Here is a 25,814-nt window from a genome sequence, read left to right as displayed (position 1 = left end):
CAGAAAGGCGAGCGGACAAGAAGGAATATGCATCCGTGTACTGTAGACTTAGAAACACCCACACATGACACACCCAATTTGACCACCCAATAAAGCTGATGAATAACCAACACCTAACCAACACCAGTCCATTTCCAATACCTGAAGTGGAACAACATGGGGGTAAGATTCTTTTAAAACGTATTCTGAGCATTTAGATGACAGTTAATTAAACTGGTAAAGCTATGTTAACCTACATGTAGAGTATGTTGTAATTACAATAGTCTGTTTATCAAAAGAGTTTGTTTATCTGTTTATCAAAAGATCACATATAGTGTTTGTCAACATATGACTGTATGGAAAGCTTGAAAAACATGCCACTCCCTTTATCTTCAAGTTAGTTTAATGTAACAAGGTTAATCTAATTCTGTTCCATTTATTTTTTGTGTTTCAGTACAAAGAAAATGAAAACGCATTTATTGGCATAAAAGTTACAAAAAAAACAAATTTGAAGATTAAAATTTCAACTCAAAATAATTTAAAAAATGTTCCCAGAAAATTGAAATGCTTAAAGGTTATCAGTAAAATGATTTATCGAGTAAAGCAACATTTTAATTTTGGAGATTGTATTTTTTATAAAAAAATTATGTTAGTAAATGATTCAATGGATGTACCATCCAAAGCATCTATTGTAATTTACATCAAAAGTTTTTACGATTATCTTAGTGTAATTTATTACTTGTTGCATTACAATAGATCAAAAAATGAAATGGACAACATTTACATAATTTCTGGGATTTATATTTCTTCAGTTAATATGGAAAACCTCTATATTAAACCTTTGTACAGAATTATGGATCCCAATATTGCGTCTGCTATTAAAACAGGAAGTCTAAAAGTGTCTTTTTGCAAGAATAAAATGGGCAAGACAGAATTTCTCTCATATGCTCAATTAGATAATCTGGTATCAAAGTCACTAGACTTCCGTCAGGCTCTTATATACTTAATCACTGGAAATCAAGATGGACTACTTTTTCATCTGCGTAATGAATTTGATGCAACTGCTTTAGTTGCAGTGTTATTCTCAGAGGTAATCAGAAATCCAGTGATGATAGTTATGAACCTAATTCCAATGAAAATGGACACATTACGCACATGGATGGACTTCCATCAACACCTTCCACCTCTAGCTGGTGGAACCTGGAAAAAAAAAAGTCACCAGGCGTATTGTGATAAATTTACACTAAGACTACACAATTTTTTAAAAAACTTAGTCAAAGGTAAGGAAATCAGAAATTTTGACATAGACATTTCAGACATTATTTTTATTGCTTGATTACATAATCTAGAATATATACTTCCTACAATATAACTATAAAAAAACTTGCTAGAACATAAACTAGAATATGACCTTACGAGAACATAAACTAGAATGTGAACTTACTACAATATTGTCACGGTTTCTTAAGGCAGGAGGAAAGGGCAGAGTCAAAAGCAGGAGACGTAGTCCAGTAGTGTCGTAGAACGGTATATTTATTGCACCGAAAAACCACTCGGCGTAACAAAAGGGCATAGGGTGCGCCCAGAGAACACAGTAAACCCCGAGAAAACAAAAATACGCACGGGGCGCAGCCCGGCAAATACAACATTCCTCTAGCAGGAATCCGCTGGGGGAGAATTGTGCAAAAGCACAGACCGTTCACATACCTGCCCGCTGACGCACAGAGACGAACCCTAAGAAACAAACTAAATACCTCCCCACTAATGACAGACAAGAGACAGGTGCGGTCTAGATCAGACAAAAAACAAAGAAACATAGATCGGTGGCAGCTAGTAGACCGGCGACGACGACCGCCGAGCGCCGCCCGACCGTGTAGGGGCGCCATCCTCGGTGGATACTGTGACAAATATATACTAGAATATTAACTTACTACAATCTAAACTATAAAAAACTTACTAGAACATAAACTAGAATATTAACTTACTAGAACATAAACTAGAATATGATTTTACTACAATATAAACTATAAAAAAAACTTACTACAACAAACTATAATATGACCTTACGAGAACATAAAATAGAATATGAACTTACTACAATCTAAACTATAAAAAAACTTGCTAGAACATAAACTAGAATATGATCTTACTACAATCTAAACTATAAAAAAACTTACTAGAACACAAACTAGAATATGAACTTACTACAATATAAACTATAAAAAAAATTACTAGAACATAAACTAGAATATGAATTTACTACAATATAAACTATAAAAAACTTACTAGAATAACAGCTACCGTTATATTGATATCGAATTACAAATATTGGTACCCAAAATTCATCTTCATTGTACCCCATGTTGTTCCACCTCCACTTCCAGGAGGAGCCAGGTGGGGCCACAGAGCAGGTACTGTAGTTGCAGATTCTTCTCCACTGACGTCAATGATACAATGTGATACTGTACCTCAGTTACACTGAATGCATTTCTGCACATCTAGAGGAACTTGTTAAGCATTTACATAGAGCAAAATGTTCTGTGGGTGTTATGATTGGGGTGATCTGTGTGCCAGCTTCCACTTCCAACAAGTAACACAAGTGCTTTACACATTGCATTGTTTTCAACCATACACATCTTCAGTCTAATCCACCTGTCCAGTTTTACCTGTTGTAAATCCTTTTTATCATAACAAGCTGTCAAAAGGTTCATGACATTTATCTTACACTTTAACAGTTTATATTTTATTATTTTTTTATTCATTATGTTTTAACCTCCAGGCTACTCCATCTTCTGCCGCCAACTCTGTCAGTCCACCAGACCCAACAATGCAGTCTCCACACCACTGCAGTAACAGCCATATCTTCACATCACAAAGCTTCAGTACTATCTGAATGTGTTGTAAGTCCTGTACAGCACTCGGTATACAGTACATCACTTTTCAGACAATGTGTTCAGCTGCATTGCTAACCTAACCAACCCCCTCTGATTCTTCTCATTCAGGAAGTACCATCCAGCATCATGTGGCAACCGCAATGTGAATCAAATCAAATAAACTAGAATATACATCCGCACTGACCCATGATCACCACCGACCCGGGCTCTATAGAGGCAGCCTTGGATGCCCAGGCTTTGCACACGTTCAAGGACACAAGATTTTGAAGAATCCCAGTGAGCAAAATGTACTTATTTTTATAAGGATCTCTACAGATTGGTGTCTCACCCGCGGGACGGTTGAGCTAATGTGTGCTAATGCGATTAGCATGAGGTTGTAAGTAACAAGAACATTTCCCAGGACATAGACATATCTGATAGTGGCAATAAGCTTTAACCTCTTAGATCTAGACGTTCCGCTAGCGGAACACCTGCTCCAATATCCAATGATGGGCGTGGCGCGAAATACAAACTCCTCTAAAATCCGAAAACTTCCATTTTTCAAACATATGACTATTTTACACCATTTTAAAGACAAGACTCTCGTTAATCTAACCACACTGTCCGATTTCAAAAAGGCTTTACAGCGAAAGCAAAACATTAGATTATGTCAGCAGAGTACCCAGCCAGAAATAATCAGACACCCATTTTTCAAGCTAGCATATAATGTCACATAAACCCAAACCACAGCTAAATGCAGCACTAACCTTTGATGATCTTCATCAGATGACAACCCTAGGACATTATGTTATACAATGCATGCATGTTTTGTTCAATCAAGTTCATATTTACATCAAAAACCAGCTTTTTACATTAGCATGTGACGTTCAGAACTAGCATACCCCCGCAAACATCCGGTGAATTTACTAAATTACTCACGATAAACGTTCACAAAAAACATAACAATTATTTTAAGAATTATAGATACAGAACTCCTCTATGCACTCGATATGTCCGATTTTAAAATAGCTTTTCGGTGAAAGCACATTTTGCAATATTCTCAGTAGATAGCCCAGCCATCACGGCTAGCCATTTAGACACCGACCAAGTTTAGCCCTGACCAAACTCCGATTTACTATTACAAAAGTTTGATTACCTTTGTTGTCTTCGTCAGAATGCACTCCCAGGACTGCTACTTCAATAACAAATGTTGGTTTGGTCTAAAATAATCCATCGTTATATCCAAATAACGGCGTTTTGTTCGTGCGTTCAAGACACTATCCGAAGTGTAAATAAGGGTCACGAGCATGGCGCAATTCGTGACAAAAGATTTCTAAATATTCCATTACCGTACTTCGAAGCATGTCAACCGCTGTTTAAAATCAATTTTTATGCCATTTTTCTCGTAAAAAAGCGATAATATTCTGACCGGGAATCTGCGTTTAGGTAAACAGACAAAAGAAAACAAAGCATTCGGTCGACGCGGGCACGAGCCTGAGTCTCACAGTACTGTAACCAGCCACTACCCAAACGCGCTACTTTTTTTCAACCAGAGCCTGCAAAGCCACGATTCAGCTTTTTGCCGCCTTCTGACAGCCCATGGGAGCCTTAGGAAGTGTCACGTATCAGCAGAGATCGTCTGTAATGGATAGAGATAATCAAGAAGGGCAAGAAATTGTCAGACAGGCCACTTCCTGCATGGAATCTTCTCAGGTTTTGGCCTGCCAAATGAGTTCTGTTATACTCACAGACACCATTCAAACAGTTTTAGAAACTTTGGAGTGTTTTCTATCCAAAGCTAATAATTATATGCATATTCTAGTTTCTGGGCAGGAGTAATAATCAGATTAAATCGGGTACGTTTTTTTATCCGGCTGTGAAAATACTGCCCCCTAGCCAAAACAGGTTAATTCTTGTTACTCTAACTGCACTGTCCAAATTGCAGTAGCTATTACAGTGAAAGAATACCATGCTATTGTTTGAGGAGAGTGCACAGTTATGAACTTGAAAAGTTATTAATAATCCAATTCGGCACATTTGGGCAGTCTTGATACAAAATGTTGATCAGGAATACAATGGTTCATTGGATCAGTCTAAAACTTTGCACATACACTGCTGCCGTCTAGTGGCAAAAATCACAAATTGCGCCTGGGCAAGAATAATACATTGTGGCCTTTCTCTTGCATTTCAAAGATGATAGTACAAAAACAATACAAAAAAATGTAGTTTTTTTCTTTATCTTTTACCAGATCTAATGTGTTATATTCTCCTACGTTAATTTCACATTTCCACAAACTTCAGTGTTTCCTTTCAAATGGTATCAAGAATATGCAGTTTAATTTTGGTATGTCATTTTAGGTGAAAATTGAAAAAAAGGGTGGATCCTTAAGCGATTTCAAACATCTTTTCAACCAAAAATATGTATTTTCGACATCTTTTACTCACAGTAATGGCCTCCCAAGACCCCCACACAGATGACTCTCAGCACACCAGACCGCAGGGACCGATAAGATGTGATTGGATGTTCAGCAGGATGTGGACCTCGCCACGTCATCTGGCCACAGAAGATAAAGGCTAATGGATCTGACAGAGATAGTGATTTGTTTGGATTTGATTTGATGTAATATTCTACATTAAAAAAGAGACAAACATACAGAATAACTTATTTAACCAAACACAAAACTGTTTTTCTAATACATGGAATGATGTGATTGATTAGTCAAGGAGGTACAATACACCAAAAAAATATGAATACAAGGAATGACTAGACAAGTCAAAGTACAGTATAGGGAATACATTGACCAGTAAATACACTATACTGACTTGCACTTTCAACATGAGATAGTCATTTGTTTTTTATCAATTGAAAACTCCAGTCATTGATTTAACCTCAATATGGCCTTCAATGGAAAAGCGTAGTAAATGATCATTGATTTAGTGCTAGAGTGTATTCAGAATATGGCCATTCTGACATTCAATATAAAATACCTCAGACAAGACCGAAAAAGTGTCTGGAGCGATCCGTCAGGGTAAGAGTGAGAACAGGTCCACATGTCAAAATGGGGGAAATCTTAGCAAATGGCTTAATGGTTATTCATGAGAATCAAATGTATGTGTGTGTGTGAGAGAGAGAGTGTGTGTGTGTTTGTGGGGGGGGGGGGGGTGTTGCAGTGTGTCTGCAGGCGTGTGTGCATGTGTTTTCCTGTGATATAATTGTCGTTTTCTTCATCCAGTGTCTTCCGTGGAATCACCTCAGCATGTCACGCCCTGTTTCCCCTAGAGTACAACGACAGACCTTCACATAGAAAGAGAAAGAGAGAGAAAGAGAGACAGAGAACTGGGAGAGAAAGGGAGGATAGAAGAAAGAACAAATGATTACCCCAGTTTAAATATTTCATCAGCGATTCATGGCTACACATCCTGTGTGTGTGTGTGCGCTGGATGGGAGGGGGGGGGGGGGGGGGGGCATATGCTACAGTTCATGATATCTGCATTAATGCCTACTCTATAATTCAAATGTGAAGATGCAAAGAAGAAGCCATAACACATGCACGTACACACACAAATTATTATTCTGTACCTACAGGTGACATAATATTTCCCCAATACCAACCGTCAGCTTACCAAGTCACATACTATGCCTATAAATCAAGCAATTTTGAAGCCAAATGAATTTGATTTGAGAATGGACTATTTATTTAACCTTCCACTGGCATAGAGTTACTGAAATGAATACAGGTGATACCTCACATACACCATACCAGAGCAATAAAAAATGTAATGTACAGTGAGTATACAAAACTTTAACGTCTTTGGGGTAGGGGGTAGTATTTTCAGGTCCGGAAGTAAACTGTGCCCAGAGTAAACTGCCTGCTACTCAAGCCCAGAAGCTAGGATATGCATATTATTAGTAGATTTGGATAGAAAACACTCTGAAGTTTCTAAAACTGTTTGAACGATGTCAGTGAGTATAACAGAACTCATATGGCAGGCAAAAACCTGAGAAAAATCCAACCAGGAAGTGGGAAATCTGAGGTTTGTAGTTTTTCAAGTGATTGCCAATCCAATATACAGTGTCTGTGGGGTCATGTTGCACTTCCTAAGGCTTCCACTAGATGTCAACAGTCTTTAGAACGTTGTTGCAGGCTTCTACTGTGAATGGGGAGAGAAAAAGAGTTATTGGAATCATGTGTCTGGAAAAAAGCCATGAGCTCAGTCACACCCGTGCGGCCGAGAGAGCGAGCTGAGTTCCTTTACATTTCTGAAGACAAAGGAATTGTCCGGTTGGAATATTATTGAAGATTTATGATAAAAAACATCCTAAAGATTGATTCTATACATCATTTGACATGTTTCTACAAACTGTAAAGCAACTTTTTTGACTTTTCCTCTGGACCCAGTGCATGCGGCTACTGCATTTGGAATAGTGAACTGAACGCGCAAACAAAAAGGAGGTATTTGGACATAAATATTGACTTTATTGTAACAAAACAAACATTTATTGTGGAACTGGGATTCCTGGGAGTGCATTCTGATGAAGATCAAAGGTAAGTGAATATTTATCATGCTATTTCTGAGTTTTGTTGACTCCACAACATGGCGGGTATCTGTATGGCTTGTTTTGGTGACTGTGCGCTGTATTCAGATTATTGCAAAGTGTGCTTTTGCCGTAAAGCTTTTTTGAAATCTGACACAGCGGTTGCATTAACCTCTTACATCTAGACGTTCCGCTAGCGGAACACCGCTCCAATATCCAATGATAGGGCGTGGCGCGAAATACAAACTCCTCGAAAATCCAGAAACTTCCATTTTTCAAACATATGACTATTTTACACCATTTTAAAGACAAGACTCTCCTTTATCTAACCACACTGTCCGATTTCAAAAAGGCTTTACAACGAAAGCAAAACATTAGATTATGTCAGGAGAGTACCCAGCCAGAAATAATCAGACACCCATTTTTCAAGCTAGCATATAATGTCACAAAAAACAAAACCACAGCTAAATGCAGCACTAATCTTTGATGATCTTCATCAGATGACACTCCTAGGACATTATGGTATACAATACATGCATTTTTTGTTCAATTAAGTTCATATTTATATCAAAAACCAGCTTTTACATTAGCATGTGACGTTCAGAACTAGCATTCCCACCGAACACTTCCGGTGAATTTACTAAATTACTCACGATAAACGTTCATAAAAAACATAACAATTATTTTAAGAATTATAGATACAGAACTCCTTTATGCAATCGCGGTGTCCGATTTTAAAATAGCTTTTCGGTGAAAGCACATTTTGCAATATTCTGAGTAGATAGCCCGGCCATCACAGGCTTTTTTCATAGGTTGGAGGCTAATGTTTTGCAGTTTTTTTATATGATAACTGATGATCAATGTGCCCCACCCATCGGTAATGTCACGGTTGTCGTATGGATTAGACCAAAACGCAGCGGGAATATGTATACTCATCTTTTTATTTTGAAGAAGGAAAAACAACTAAATACATATACAAAAAAAGAACAAAACGAAACAGTCCTGTCAGGTGCAACAAACACTAAAACAAGGAACAACTACCCACAAAAAATCCCATAGAAAAACACCCCTCTTAAATAGGACCTTCAATTAGAAGCAACTAGGAGCAGCTGCTTCCAATTGAAGGTCAACCCCATTAACTAAACATAGAACTAGACATACTAGATAAACAGAAATATACTAACATAGAACATAGCCCAACAAACCCCGAAACACTCTAAACAAACACACCCCTGCCACGTCCTGACCAAACTACAATAACAAATAACCCCTTATACTGGACGTGACAGTACTCTCCTCTCTCCCCCCCCCCCCCCTCCCCCCCTGAAGGTGCAGACCCTGGATGCACCTTACACAAAAATAAACACACACAAAAAAAATCTTAACTAAAGGGAGGGGAGGGAGGGTGGCCACCATCACCGACGGTTCTTGTGCTACACCCCCCCCCCTCCCCAACCTCCTACTACGGAGGTGGGTCAGGCTCCGGCCTTACTCCAACCTAACCTGTCCACCCCCGCTAAATACTTATTAAATTTTACCCCTCCCGAAGTCTCTGCGCTATGGCGCATCGCTGGAGACATCGGGCTGAAGGACGACTCTGGCTGCGCCGGCTCCGGACTGTGGGCCGTCTCCCTCTCGGCTCCGGACTGTGGGCCGTCTCCCTCTCGGCTCCGGACTGTGGGCCGTCTCCCTCTCGGCTCCGGACTGTGGGCCGTCTCCCTCTCGGCTCCGGACTGTGGGCCGTCTCCCTCTCGGCTCCGGACTGTGGGCCGTCTCCCTCTCGGCTCCGGACTGTGGGCCGTCTCCCTCTCGGCTCCGGACTGTGGGCCGTCTCCCTCTTGGCTCCGGACTGTGGGCCGTCTCCCTCTCGGCTCCGGACTGTGGGCCGTCTCCCTCTCGGCTCCGGACTGTGGGCCGTCTCACAGTTAGTTTTCAACACTGGAGAATTTGTACAATCGTTGCTGTCTGTCTCTGACATTTGCAACATTATTTCAACATTCAAATTCGATCTCCAGCTGTCGGGATGAGATAGACATGCAGGCAGCTTTTCTCAACCAGTCGAAATCATGAATCAGCATCATTTTTATGGATATATACACAAATAATTATCAATCGAAAACGTAAAATATTTATGAAGTGCACCTAGTTTGCTGTCTTTCCAGCTTCAGTTTGAAGTGATTGTGTTAGTTGTGTTGTTGGCTAGCTCTTCTGAACAACAGTGTCCTGTCGAGAGAGCACATTTTCTATGCCAGTTAAAATCGTGCATCATTAGCTCATTGTTATAGATGTATCCAAATAAATGTAAATAGAAAACATCTTAAACAAATGCAAATACTTTGCTGTTATTCTGGCTGCACTTTTTGACATGACTGTAAGTTAGCCACAGTTGGCTAGCTAGCAAGCAAGGGATAAGAACGTTTCCAGCCAGTATGGCAATGGAACATTTAAAAAGAACGACTGGGTCACATCGTAAACTTCTGACTTCAACTGTATATCCTCCAAACACTCACTTCTTTGGCGTCATCACTTAACTATGTTGTTATTCCTGTTTGAAGAGAGGGGAGAGATCCTGGAGATTGAAGTTGTTGTTTAACTTATTTTAATGCCTAATGTTTGCCATCTTTCATTGTGAAGTGTGTTGCGATTTTACAAATGCACATGAAATAAAGTTTAATCTATAAAGTTTCATAGGGAACTGAACAGAAAGGCGAGCGGACAAGAAGGAATATGCATCCGTGTACTGTAGACTTAGAAACACCCACACATGACACACCCAATTTGACCACCCAATAAAGCTGATGAATAACCAACACCTAACCAACACCAGTCCATTTCCAATACCTGAAGTGGAACAACATGGGGGTAAGATTCTTTTAAAACGTATTCTGAGCATTTAGATGACAGTTAATTAAACTGGTAAAGCTATGTTAACCTACATGTAGAGTATGTTGTAATTACAATAGTCTGTTTATCAAAAGAGTTTGTTTATCTGTTTATCAAAAGATCACATATAGTGTTTGTCAACATATGACTGTATGGAAAGCTTGAAAAACATGCCACTCCCTTTATCTTCAAGTTAGTTTAATGTAACAAGGTTAATCTAATTCTGTTCCATTTATTTTTTGTGTTTCAGTACAAAGAAAATGAAAACGCATTTATTGGCATAAAAGTTACAAAAAAAACAAATTTGAAGATTAAAATTTCAACTCAAAATAATTTAAAAAATGTTCCCAGAAAATTGAAATGCTTAAAGCTTATCAGTAAAATGATTTATCGATTAAAGCAACATTTTAATTTTGGAGATTGTATTTTTTATAAAAAAATTATGTTAGTAAATGATTCAATGGATGTACCATCCAAAGCATCTATTGTAATTTACATCAAAAGTTTTTACGATTATCTTAGTGTAATTTATTATTACTTGTTGCATTACAATAGATCAAAAAATGAAATGGACAACATTTACATAATTTCTGGGATTTATATTTCTTCAGTTAATATGGAAAACCTCTATATTAAACCTTTGTACAGAATTATGGATCCCAATATTGCGTCTGCTATTAAAACAGGAAGTCTAAAAGTGTCTTTTTGCAAGAATAAAATGGGCAAGACAGAATTTCTCTCATATGCTCAATTAGATAATCTGGTATCAAAGTCACTAGACTTCCGTCAGGCTCTTATATACTTAATCACTGGAAATCCAGATGGACTACTTTTTCATCTGCGTAATGAATTTGATGCAACTGCTTTAGTTGCAGTGTTATTCTCAGAGGTAATCAGAAATCCAGTGATGAGTTATGAACCTAATTCCAATGAAAATGGACACATTACGCACATGGATGGACTTCCATCAACACCTTCCACCTCTAGCTGGTGGAACCTGGAAAAAAAAAAGTCACCAGGCGTATTGTGATAAATTTACACTAAGACTACACAATTTTTTTAAAAACTTAGTCAAAGGTAAGGAAATCAGAAATTTTGACATAGACATTTCAGACATAGACATTATTTTTATTGCTTGATTACATAATCTAGAATATATACTTCCTACAATATAACTATAAAAAAACTTGCTAGAACATAAACTAGAATATGACCTTACGAGAACATAAACTAGAATGTGAACTTACTACAATATTGTCACGGTTTCTTAAGGCAGGAGGAAAGGGCAGAGTCAAAAGCAGGAGACGTAGTCCAGTAGTGTCGTAGAACGGTATATTTATTGCACCGAAAAACCACTCGGCGTAACAAAAGGGCATAGGGTGCGCCCAGAGAACACAGTAAACCCCGAGAAAACAAAAATACGCACGGGGCGCAGCCCGGCAAATACAACATTCCTCTAGCAGGAATCCGCTGGGGGAGAATTGTGCAAAAGCACAGACCGTTCACATACCTGCCCGCTGACGAACAAACAATCCCGCACAGAGACGAACCCAAAGAAACAAACTAAATACCTCCCCACTAATGACAGACAAGAGACAGGTGCGGTCTAGATCAGACAAAAAACAAAGAACACAGAAACATAGATCGGTGGCAGCTAGTAGACCGGCGACGACGACCGCCGAGCGCCGCCCGACCGAGGAGGGGCGCCATCCTCGGTGGATACTGTGACAAATATATACTAGAATATTAACTTACTACAATCTAAACTATAAAAAACTTACTAGAACATAAACTAGAATATTAACTTACTAGAACATAAACTAGAATATGATTTTACTACAATATAAACTATAAAAAAAACTTACTACAACAAACTATAATATGACCTTACGAGAACATAAAATAGAATATGAACTTACTACAATCTAAACTATAAAAAAACTTGCTAGAACATAAACTAGAATATGATCTTACTACAATCTAAACTATAAAAAAACTTACTAGAACATAAACTAGAATATGAACTTACTACAATCTAAACTATAAAAAACTTACTAGAACATAAACTAGAATATGAATTTACTACAATATAAACTATAAAAAAAATTACTAGAATAACAGCTACCGTTATATTGATATCGAATTACAAATATTGGTACCCAAAATTCATCTTCATTGTACCCCATGTTGTTCCACCTCCACTTCCAGGAGGAGCCAGGTGGGGCCACAGAGCAGGTACTGTAGTTGCAGATTCTTCTCCACTGACGTCAATGATACAATGTGATACTGTACCTCAGTTACACTGAATGCATTTCTGCACATCTAGAGGAACTTGTTAAGCATTTACGTAGAGCAAAATGTTCTGTGGGTGTTATGATTGGGGTGATCTGTGTGCCAGCTTCCACTTCCAACAAGTAACACAAGTGCTTTACACATTGCATTGTTTTCAACCATACACATCTTCAGTCTAATCCACCTGTCCAGTTTTACCTGTTGTAAATCCTTTTTATCATAACAAGCTGTCAAAAGGTTCATGACATTTATCTTACACTTTAACAGTTTATATTTTATTATTTTTTATTCATTATGTTTTAACCTCCAGGCTACTCCATCTTCTGCCGCCAACTCTGTCAGTCCACCAGACCCAACAATGCAGTCTCCACACCACTGCAGTAACAGCCATATCTTCACATCACAAAGCTTCAGTACTATCTGAATGTGTTGTAAGTCCTGTACAGCACTCGGTATACAGTACATCACTTTTCAGACAATGTGTTCAGCTGCATTGCTAACCTAACCAACCCCCTCTGATTCTTCTCATTCAGGAAGTACCATCCAGCATCATGTGGCAACCGCAATGTGAATCAAATCAAATAAACTAGAATATACATCCGCACTGACCCGTGAATCCGCACTGACCCATGATCACCACCGACCCGGGCTCTACAGAGGCAGCCTTGGATGCCCAGGCTTTGCACACGTTCAAGGACACAAGATTTTGAAGAATCCCAGTGAGCAAAATGTACTTATTTTTATAAGGATCTCTACAGATTGGTGTCTCACCCGCAGGACGGTTGAGCTAATGTGTGCTAATGCGATTAGCATGAGGTTGTAAGTAACAAGAACATTTCCCAGGACATAGACATATCTGATAGTGGCAATAAGCTTTAACCTCTTACATCTAGACGTTCCGCTAGCGGAACACCTGCTCCAATATCCAATGATGGGCGTGGCGCGAAATACAAACTCCTCTAAAATCCGAAAACTTCCATTTTTCAAACATATGACTATTTTACACCATTTTAAAGACAAGACTCTCGTTAATCTAACCACACTGTCCGATTTCAAAAAGGCTTTACAGCGAAAGCAAAACATTAGATTATGTCAGCAGAGTACCCAGCCAGAAATAATCAGACACCCATTTTTCAAGCTAGCATATAATGTCACATAAACCCAAACCACAGCTAAATGCAGCACTAACCTTTGATGATCTTCATCAGATGACAACCCTAGGACATTATGTTATACAATGCATGCATGTTTTGTTCAATCAAGTTCATATTTACATCAAAAACCAGCTTTTTACATTAGCATGTGACGTTCAGAACTAGCATACCCCCGCAAACATCCGGTGAATTTACTAAATTACTCACGATAAACGTTCACAAAAAACATAACAATTATTTTAAGAATTATAGATACAGAACTCCTCTATGCACTCGATATGTCCGATTTTAAAATAGCTTTTCGGTGAAAGCACATTTTGCAATATTCTCAGTAGATAGCCCAGCCATCACGGCTAGCCATTTAGACACCGACCAAGTTTAGCCCTGACCAAACTCCGATTTACTATTACAAAAGTTTGATTACCTTTGTTGTCTTCGTCAGAATGCACTCCCAGGACTGCTACTTCAATAACAAATGTTGGTTTGGTCTAAAATAATCCATCGTTATATCCAAATAACGGCGTTTTGTTCGTGCGTTCAAGACACTATCCGAAGTGTAAATAAGGGTCACGAGCATGGCGCAATTCGTGACAAAAGATTTCTAAATATTCCATTACCGTACTTCGAAGCATGTCAACCGCTGTTTAAAATCAATTTTTATGCCATTTTTCTCGTAAAAAAGTGATAATATTCTGACCGGGAATCTGCGTTTAGGTAAACAGACAAAAGAAAACAAAGCATTCGGTCGACGCGGGCACGAGCCTGAGTCTCACAGTACTGTAACCAGCCACTACCCAAACGCGCTACTTTTTTTCAACCAGAGCCTGCAAAGCCACGATTCAGCTTTTTGCCGCCTTCTGACAGCCCATGGGAGCCTTAGGAAGTGTCACGTATCAGCAGAGATCGTCTGTAATGGATAGAGATAATCAAGAAGGGCAAGAAATTGTCAGACAGGCCACTTCCTGCATGGAATCTTCTCAGGTTTTGGCCTGCCAAATGAGTTCTGTTATACTCACAGACACCATTCAAACAGTTTTAGAAACTTTGGAGTGTTTTCTATCCAAAGCTAATAATTATATGCATATTCTAGTTTCTGGGCAGGAGTAATAATCAGATTAAATCGGGTACGTTTTTTTATCCGGCTGTGAAAATACTGCCCCCTAGCCAAAACAGGTTAATTCTTGTTACTCTAACTGCACTGTCCAAATTGCAGTAGCTATTACAGTGAAAGAATACCATGCTATTGTTTGAGGAGAGTGCACAGTTATGAACTTGAAAAGTTATTAATAATCCAATTCGGCACATTTGGGCAGTCTTGATACAAAATGTTGATCAGGAATACAATGGTTCATTGGATCAGTCTAAAACTTTGCACATACACTGCTGCCGTCTAGTGGCAAAAATCACAAATTGCGCCTGGGCAAGAATAATACATTGTGGCCTTTCTCTTGCATTTCAAAGATGATAACTACAAAAAAATGTAGTTTTTTTCTTTATCTTTTACCAGATCTAATGTGTTATATTCTCCTACGTTAATTTCACATTTCCACAAACTTCAGTGTTTCCTTTCAAATGGTATCAAGAATATGCAGTTTAATTTTGGTATGTCATTTTAGGTGAAAATTGAAAAAAAGGGTGGATCCTTAAGCGATTTCAAACATCTTTTCAACCAAAAATATGTATTTTCGACATCTTTTACTCACAGTAATGGCCTCCCAAGACCCCCACACAGATGACTCTCAGCACACCAGACCGCAGGGACCGATAAGATGTGATTGGATGTTCAGCAGGATGTGGACCTCGCCACGTCATCTGGCCACAGAAGATAAAGGCTAATGGATCTGACAGAGATAGTGATTTGTTTGGATTTGATTTGATGTAATATTCTACATTAAAAAAGAGACAAACATACAGAATAACTTATTTAACCAAACACAAACTGTTTTTCTAATACATGGAATGATGTGATTGATTAGTCAAGGAGGTACAATACACCAAAAAAATATGAATACAAGGAATGACTAGACAAGTCAAAGTACAGTATAGGGAATACATTGACCAGTAAATACACTATACTGACTTGCACTTTCAACATGAGATAGTCATTTGTTTTTTATCAATTGAAAACTCCAGTCATTGATTTAACCTCAATATGGCCTTCAATGGAAAAGCGTAGTAAATGATCATTGATTTAGTGCTAGAGTGTATTCAGAATATGGCCATTCTGACATTCAATATAAAATACCTCAGACAAGACCGAAAAAGTGTCTGGAGCGATCCGTCAGGGTAAGAGTGAGAACAGGTCCACATGTCAAAATGGGGGAAATCTTAGCAAATGGCTTAATGGTTATTCATGAGAATCAAATGTATGTGTGTGTGTGAGAGAGAGAGTGTGTGTGTGTTTGTGGGGGGGGGGGGGGGGGGGGGGTGTTGCAGTGTGTCTGCAGGCGTGTGTGCATGTGTTTTCCTGTGATATAATTGTCGTTTTCTTCATCCAGTGTCTTCCGTGGAATCACCTCAGCATGTCACGCCCTGTTTCCCCTAGAGTACAACGACAGACCTTCACATAGAAAGAGAAAGAGAGAGAAAGAGAGACAGAACTGGGAGAGAAAGGGAGGATAGAAGAAAGAACAAATGATTACCCCAGTTTAAATATTTCATCAGCGATTCATGGCTACACATCCTGTGTGTGTGTGTGCGCTGGATGGGAGGGGGGGGGGGGGGGGGCATATGCTACAGTTCATGATATCTGCATTAATGCCTACTCTATAATTCAAATGTGAAGATGCAAAGAAGAAGCCATAACACATGCACGTACACACACAAATTATTATTCTGTACCTACAGGTGACATAATATTTCCCCAATACCAACCGTCAGCTTACCAAGTCACATACTATGCCTTTAAATCAAGCAATTTTGAAGCCAAATGAATTTGATTTGAGAATGGACTATTTATTTAACCTTCCACTGGCATAGAGTTACTGAAATGAATACAGGTGATACCTCACATACACCATACCAGAGCAATAAAAAATGTAATGTACAGTGAGTATACAAAACTTTAACGTCTTTGGGGTAGGGGGTAGTATTTTCAGGTCCGGAAGTAAACTGTGCCCAGAGTAAACTGCCTGCTACTCAAGCCCAGAAGCTAGGATATGCATATTATTAGTAGATTTGGATAGAAAACACTCTGAAGTTTCTAAAACTGTTTGAACGATGTCAGTGAGTATAACAGAACTCATATGGCAGGCAAAAACCTGAGAAAAATCCAACCAGGAAGTGGGAAATCTGAGGTTTGTAGTTTTTCAAGTGATTGCCAATCCAATATACAGTGTCTGTGGGGTCATGTTGCACTTCCTAAGGCTTCCACTAGATGTCAACAGTCTTTAGAACGTTGTTGCAGGCTTCTACTGTGAATGGGGAGAGAAAAAGAGTTATTGGAATCATGTGTCTGGAAAAAAGCCATGAGCTCAGTCACACGCGTGCGGCCGAGAGAGCGAGCTGAGTTCCTTTACATTTCTGAAGACAAAGGAATTGTCCGGTTGGAATATTATTGAAGATTTATGATAAAAAACATCCTAAAGATTGATTCTATACATCATTTGACATGTTTCTACAAACTGTAAAGCAACTTTTTTGACTTTTCCTCTGGACCCAGTGCATGCGGCTACTGCATTTGGAATAGTGAACTGAACGCGCAAACAAAAAGGAGGTATTTGGACATAAATATTGACTTTATTGTAACAAAACAAACATTTATTGTGGAACTGGGATTCCTGGGAGTGCATTCTGATGAAGATCAAAGGTAAGTGAATATTTATCATGCTATTTCTGAGTTTTGTTGACTCCACAACATGGCGGGTATCTGTATGGCTTGTTTTGGTGACTGTGCGCTGTATTCAGATTATTGCAAAGTGTGCTTTTGCCGTAAAGCTTTTTGAAATCTGACACAGCGGTTGCATTAACCTCTTACATCTAGACGTTCCGCTAGCGGAACACCGCTCCAATATCCAATGATAGGGCGTGGCGCGAAATACAAACTCCTCGAAAATCCAGAAACTTCCATTTTTCAAACATATGACTATTTTACACCATTTTAAAGACAAGACTCTCCTTTATCTAACCACACTGTCCGATTTCAAAAAGGCTTTACAACGAAAGCAAAACATTAGATTATGTCAGGAGAGTACCCAGCCAGAAATAATCAGACACCCATTTTTCAAGCTAGCATATAATGTCACAAAAAACAAAACCACAGCTAAATGCAGCACTAATCTTTGATGATCTTCATCAGATGACACTCCTAGGACATTATGGTATACAATACATGCATTTTTTGTTCAATTAAGTTCATATTTATATCAAAAACCAGCTTTTACATTAGCATGTGACGTTCAGAACTAGCATTCCCACCGAACACTTCCGGTGAATTTACTAAATTACTCACGATAAACGTTCATAAAAAACATAACAATTATTTTAAGAATTATAGATACAGAACTCCTTTATGCAATCGCGGTGTCCGATTTTAAAATAGCTTTTCGGTGAAAGCACATTTTGCAATATTCTGAGTAGATAGCCCGGCCATCACAGGCTTTTTTCATAGGTTGGAGGCTAATGTTTTGCAGTTTTTTTATATGATAACTGATGATCAATGTGCCCCACCCATCGGTAATGTCACGGTTGTCGTATGGATTAGACCAAAACGCAGCGGGAATATGTATACTCATCTTTTTATTTTGAAGAAGGAAAAACAACTAAATACATATACAAAAAAAGAACAAAACGAAACAGTCCTGTCAGGTGCAACAAACACTAAAACAAGGAACAACTACCCACAAAAAATCCCATAGAAAAACACCCCTCTTAAATAGGACCTTCAATTAGAAGCAACTAGGAGCAGCTGCTTCCAATTGAAGGTCAACCCCATTAACTAAACATAGAACTAGACATACTAGATAAACAGAAATATACTAACATAGAACATAGCCCAACAAACCCCGAAACACTCTAAACAAACACACCCCCTGCCACGTCCTGACCAAACTACAATAACAAATAACCCCTTATACTGGACGTGACAGTACTCTCCTCTCTCCCCCCCCCCCCCCCCTCCCCCCCTGAAGGTGCAGACCCTGGATGCACCTTACACAAAAATAAACACACACAAAAAAAATCTTAACTAAAGGGAGGGGAGGGAGGGTGGCCACCATCACCGACGGTTCTTGTGCTACACCCCCCCCCCCCCTCCCCAACCTCCTACTACGGAGGTGGGTCAGGCTCCGGCCTTACTCCAACCTAACCTGTCCACCCCCGCTAAATACTTATTAAATTTTACCCCTCCCGAAGTCTCTGCGCTATGGCGCATCGCTGGAGACATCGGGCTGAAGGACGACTCTGGCTGCGCCGGCTCCGGACTGTGGGCCGTCTCCCTCTCGGCTCCGGACTGTGGGCCGTCTCCCTCTCGGCTCCGGACTGTGGGCCGTCTCCCTCTCGGCTCCGGACTGTGGGCCGTCTCCCTCTCGGCTCCGGACTGTGGGCCGTCTCCCTCTCGGCTCCGGACTGTGGGCCGTCTCCCTCTCGGCTCCGGACTGTGGGCCGTCTCCCTCTCGGCTCCGGACTGTGGGCCGTCTCCCTCTCGGCTCCGGACTGTGGGCCGTCTCCCTCTCGGCTCCGGACTGTGGGCCGTCTCCCTCTCGGCTCCGGACTGTGGGCCGTCTCACAGTTAGTTTTCAACACTGGAGAATTTGTACAATCGTTGCTGTCTGTCTCTGACATTTGCAACATTATTTCAACATTCAAATTCGATCTCCAGCTGTCGGGATGAGATAGACATGCAGGCAGCTTTTCTCAACCAGTCGAAATCATGAATCAGCATCATTTTTATGGATATATACACAAATAATTATCAATCGAAAACGTAAAATATTTATGAAGTGCACCTAGTTTGCTGTCTTTCCAGCTTCAGTTTGAAGTGATTGTGTTAGTTGTGTTGTTGGCTAGCTCTTCTGAACAACAGTGTCCTGTCGAGAGAGCACATTTTCTATGCCAGTTAAAATCGTGCATCATTAGCTCATTGTTATAGATGTATCCAAATAAATGTAAATAGAAAACATCTTAAACAAATGCAAATACTTTGCTGTTATTCTGGCTGCACTTTTTGACATGACTGTAAGTTAGCCACAGTTGGCTAGCTAGCAAGCAAGGGATAAGAACGTTTCCAGCCAGTATGGCAATGGAACATTTAAAAAGAACGACTGGGTCACATCGTAAACTTCTGACTTCAACTGTATATCCTCCAAACACTCACTTCTTTGGCGTCATCACTTAACTATGTTGTTATTCCTGTTTGAAGAGAGGGGAGAGATCCTGGAGATTGAAGTTGTTGTTTAACTTATTTTAATGCCTAATGTTTGCCATCTTTCATTGTGAAGTGTGTTGCGATTTTACAAATGCACATGAAATAAAGTTTAATCTATAAAGTTTCATAGGGAACTGAACAGAAAGGCGAGCGGACAAGAAGGAATATGCATCCGTGTACTGTAGACTTAGAAACACCCACACATGACACACCCAATTTGACCACCCAATAAAGCTGATGAATAACCAACACCTAACCAACACCAGTCCATTTCCAATACCTGAAGTGGAACAACATGGGGGTAAGATTCTTTTAAAACGTATTCTGAGCATTTAGATGACAGTTAATTAAACTGGTAAAGCTATGTTAACCTACATGTAGAGTATGTTGTAATTACAATAGTCTGTTTATCAAAAGAGTTTGTTTATCTGTTTATCAAAAGATCACATATAGTGTTTGTCAACATATGACTGTATGGAAAGCTTGAAAAACATGCCACTCCCTTTATCTTCAAGTTAGTTTAATGTAACAAGGTTAATCTAATTCTGTTCCATTTATTTTTTGTGTTTCAGTACAAAGAAAATGAAAACGCATTTATTGGCATAAAAGTTACAAAAAAAACAAATTTGAAGATTAAAATTTCAACTCAAAATAATTTAAAAAATGTTCCCAGAAAATTGAAATGCTTAAAGGTTATCAGTAAAATGATTTATCGAGTAAAGCAACATTTTAATTTTGGAGATTGTATTTTTTATAAAAAAATTATGTTAGTAAATGATTCAATGGATGTACCATCCAAAGCATCTATTGTAATTTACATCAAAAGTTTTTACGATTATCTTAGTGTAATTTATTATTACTTGTTGCATTACAATAGATCAAAAAATGAAATGGACAACATTTACATAATTTCTGGCGATTTATATTTCTTCAGTTAATATGGAAAACCTCTATATTAAACCTTTGTACAGAATTATGGATCCCAATATTGCGTCTGCTATTAAAACAGGGAAGTCTAAAAGTGTCTTTTTTGCAAGAATAAAATGGGCAAGACAGAATTTCTCTCATATGCTCAATTAGATAATCTGGTATCAAAGTCACTAGACTTCCGTCAGGCTCTTATATACTTAATCACTGGAAATCCAGATGGACTACTTTTTCATCTGCGTAATGAATTTGATGCAACTGCCTTTAGTTGCAGTGTTATTCTCAGAGGTAATCAGAAATCCAGTGATGATAGTTATGAACCTAATTCCAATGAAAATGGACACATTACGCACATGGATGGACTTCCATCAACACCTTCCACCTCTAGCTGGTGGAACCTGGAAAAAAAAAAAGTCACCAGGCGTATTGTGATAAATTTACACTAAGACTACACAATTTTTTAAAAAACTTAGTCAAAGGTAAGGAAATCAGAAATTTTGACATAGACATTTCAGACATAGACATTATTTTTATTGCTTGATTACATAATCCTAGAAATATATACTTCCTACAATATAACTATAAAAAAAACTTGCTAGAACATAAACTAGAATATGACCTTACGAGAACATAAACTAGAATGTGAACTTACTAACAATATTGTCACGGTTTCTTAAGGCAGGAGGAAAGGGCAGAGTCAAAAGCAGGAGACGTAGTCCAGTAGTGTCGTAAGAACGGTATATTTATTGCACCGAAAAACCACTCGGCGTAACAAAAGGGCATAGGGTGCGCCCAGAGAACACAGTAAACCCCGAGAAAACAAAAATACGCACGGGGCGCAGCCCGGCAAATACAACATTCCTCTAGCAGGAATCCGCTGGGGGAGAATTGTGCAAAAGCACAGAACCGTTCACAGACGTTCACATACCTGCCCGCTGACGAACAAACAATCCCGCACAGAGACGAACCCTAAGAAACAAACTAAATACCTCCCCCACTAATGACAGACAAGAGACAGGTGTGCGGTCTAGATCAGACAAAAAACAAAGCACACAGAAACATAGATCGGTGGCAGCTAGTAGACCGGCGACGACGACCGCCGAGCGCCGCCCGACCGTGGAGGGGGCGCCATCCTCGGTGGATACTGTGACAAATATATACTAGAATATTAACTTACTACAATCTAAACTATAAAAAACTTACTAGAACATAAACTAGAATATTAACTTACTAGAACATAAACTAGAATATGATTTTACTACAATATAAACTATAAAAAAAACTTACTACACACAAACTATAATATGACCTTACGAGAACATAAAATAGAATATGAACTTACTACAATCTAAACTATAAAAAAAACTTGCTAGAACATAAACTAGAATATGATCTTACTACAATCTAAACTATAAAAAAACTTACTAGAACACAAACTAGAATATGAACTTACTACAATCTAAACTATAAAAAACAATTAACTAGAACATAAACTAGAATATGAATTTACTACAATATAAACTATAAAAAAACTTACTAGAATAACAGCTACCGTTATATTGATATCGAATTACAAATATTGGTACCCCAAAAATTCATCCTTCATTGTACCCCATGTTGTTCCTACCCTCCACTTCCAGGAGGAGCCAGGTGGGGCCACAGAGCAGGTACTGTAGTTGCAGATTCTTCTCCACTGACGTCAATGATACAATGTGATACTGTACCTCAGTTACACTGAATGCATTTCTGCACATCTAGAGGAACTTGTTAAGCATTTACGTAGAGGCAAAATGTTCTGTGGGTGTTATGATTGGGGTGATCTGTGTGCCAGCTTCCACTTCCAACAAGTAACACAAGTGCTTTACACATTGCATTGTTTTCAACCATACACATCTTCAGTCTAATCCACCTGTCCAGTTTTACCTGTTGTAAATCCTTTTTATCATAACAAGCTGTCAAAAGGTTCATGACATTTATCTTACACTTTAACAGTTTATATTTTATTATTTTTTTATTCATTATGTTTTAACCTCCAGGCTACTCCATCTTCTGCCGCCAACTCTGTCAGTCCACCAGACCCAACAATGCAGTCTCCACAACCACTTGCAGTAACAGCCATATCTTCACATCACAAAGCTTCAGTACTATCTGAATGTGTTGTAAGTCCTGTACAGCACTCGGTATACAGTACATCACTTTTCAGACAATGTGTTCAGCTGCATTGCTAACCTAACCAACCCCCCTCTGATTCTTCTCATTCAGGAAGTACCATCCAGCATCATGTGGCAACCGCAATGTGAATCAAATCAAATAAACTAGAATATACATCCGCACTGACCCGTGAATCCGCACTGACCCATGATCACCACCGATCCCGGGCTCTACAGAGGCAGCCTTGGATGCCCAGTGCTTTGCACACGTTCAAGGACACAAGATTTTGAAGAATCCCAGTGAGCAAAATGTACTTATTTTTATAAGGATCTCTACAGATTGGTGTCTCACCCCGCGGGACGGTTGAGCTAATGTGTGCTAATGCGATTAGCATGAGGTTGTAAGTAACAAGAACATTTCCCAGGACATAGACATATCTGATAGTGGCAATAAGCTTTAACCTCTTAGATCTAGACGTTCCGCTAGCGGAACACCTGCTCCAATATCCAATGATGGGCGTGGCGCGAAATACAAACTCCTCTAAAATCCGAAAACTTCCATTTTTCAAACATATGACTATTTTACACCATTTTAAAGACAAGACTCTCGTTAATCTAACCACACTGTCCGATTTCAAAAAGGCTTTACAGCGAAAGCAAAACATTAGATTATGTCAGCAGAGTACCCAGCCAGAAATAATCAGACACCCATTTTTCAAGCTAGCATATAATGTCACATAAACCCAAACCACAGCTAAATGCAGCACTAACCTTTGATGATCTTCATCAGATGACAACCCTAGGACATTATGTTATACAATGCATGCATGTTTTGTTCAATCAAGTTCATATTTACATCAAAAACCAGCTTTTTACATTAGCATGTGACGTTCAGAACTAGCATACCCCCGCAAACATCCGGTGAATTTACTAAATTACTCACGATAAACGTTCACAAAAAACATAACAATTATTTTAAGAATTATAGATACAGAACTCCTCTATGCACTCGATATGTCCGATTTTAAAATAGCTTTTCGGTGAAAGCACATTTTGCAATATTCTCAGTAGATAGCCCAGCCATCACGGCTAGCCATTTAGACACCGACCAAGTTTAGCCCTGACCAAACTCCGATTTACTATTACAAAAGTTTGATTACCTTTGTTGTCTTCGTCAGAATGCACTCCCAGGACTGCTACTTCAATAACAAATGTTGGTTTGGTCTAAAATAATCCATCGTTATATCCAAATAACGGCGTTTTGTTCGTGCGTTCAAGACACTATCCGAAGTGTAAATAAGGGTCACGAGCATGGCGCAATTCGTGACAAAAGATTTCTAAATATTCCATTACCGTACTTCGAAGCATGTCAACCGCTGTTTAAAATCAATTTTTATGCCATTTTTCTCGTAAAAAAGTGATAATATTCTGACCGGGAATCTGCGTTTAGGTAAACAGACAAAAGAAAACAAAGCATTCGGTCGACGCGGGCACGAGCCTGAGTCTCACAGTACTGTAACCAGCCACTACCCAAACGCGCTACTTTTTTTCAACCAGAGCCTGCAAAGCCACGATTCAGCTTTTTGCCGCCTTCTGACAGCCCATGGGAGCCTTAGGAAGTGTCACGTATCAGCAGAGATCGTCTGTAATGGATAGAGATAATCAAGAAGGGCAAGAAATTGTCAGACAGGCCACTTCCTGCATGGAATCTTCTCAGGTTTTGGCCTGCCAAATGAGTTCTGTTATACTCACAGACACCATTCAAACAGTTTTAGAAACTTTGGAGTGTTTTCTATCCAAAGCTAATAATTATATGCATATTCTAGTTTCTGGGCAGGAGTAATAATCAGATTAAATCGGGTACGTTTTTTTTATCCGGCTGTGAAAATACTGCCCCCTAGCCAAAACAGGTTAATTCTTGTTACTCTAACTGCACTGTCCAAATTGCAGTAGCTATTACAGTGAAAGAATACCATGCTATTGTTTGAGGAGAGTGCACAGTTATGAACTTGAAAAGTTATTAATAATCCAATTCGGCACATTTGGGCAGTCTTGATACAAAATGTTGATCAGGAATACAATGGTTCATTGGATCAGTCTAAAACTTTGCACATACACTGCTGCCGTCTAGTGGCAAAAATCACAAATTGCGCCTGGGCAAGAATAATACATTGTGGCCTTTCTCTTGCATTTCAAAGATGATAATACAAAAAAATGTAGTTTTTTTCTTTATCTTTTACCAGATCTAATGTGTTATATTCTCCTACGTTAATTTCACATTTCCACAAACTTCAGTGTTTCCTTTCAAATGGTATCAAGAATATGCAGTTTAATTTTGGTATGTCATTTTAGGTGAAAATTGAAAAAAAGGGTGGATCCTTAAGCGATTTCAAACATCTTTTCAACCAAAAATATGTATTTTCGACATCTTTTACTCACAGTAATGGCCTCCCAAGACCACCACACAGATGACTCTCAGCACACCAGACCGCAGGGACCGATAAGATGTGATTGGATGTTCAGCAGGATGTGGACCTCGCCACGTCATCTGGCCACAGAAGATAAAGGCTAATGGATCTGACAGAGATAGTGATTTGTTTGGATTTGATTTGATGTAATATTCTACATTAAAAAAGAGACAAACATACAGAATAA

General features: G+C 39.0%; 2 long non-coding RNA genes across 5 annotated transcripts; both read left to right on the top strand.

Moving 5' to 3' along the window:
• Positions 1-82: 82 nt before the first annotated feature.
• On the top strand, positions 83-25,814 carry LOC106591112 (uncharacterized). Of its 4 annotated transcripts, none has more exons than XR_014381119.1 (7): positions 83-162; positions 434-2,390; positions 2,759-2,879; positions 2,982-3,149; positions 5,300-7,399; positions 12,875-13,294; positions 25,601-25,814. It is a non-coding gene; the product is annotated as an uncharacterized LOC106591112 (long non-coding RNA). The 4 variants fall into 4 exon arrangements; XR_014381121.1 differs by having other exon boundaries at positions 2,982-3,160; positions 12,875-13,283; XR_014381118.1 differs by having other exon boundaries at positions 2,982-3,160.
• Positions 20,298-21,799, top strand: LOC145861366 (uncharacterized). The gene is made up of 2 exons (XR_014381117.1): positions 20,298-20,383; positions 20,655-21,799. It is a non-coding gene; the product is annotated as an uncharacterized LOC145861366 (long non-coding RNA).

The sequence above is a fragment of the Salmo salar genome, chromosome 17, assembly GCF_965601325.2.
Source record: "Salmo salar chromosome 17, fSalSal1, whole genome shotgun sequence".
NCBI classification, from domain to species: Eukaryota; Metazoa; Chordata; class Actinopteri; order Salmoniformes; family Salmonidae; genus Salmo; species Salmo salar.
This window is presented reverse-complemented; position numbering and strand designations above follow the sequence as displayed.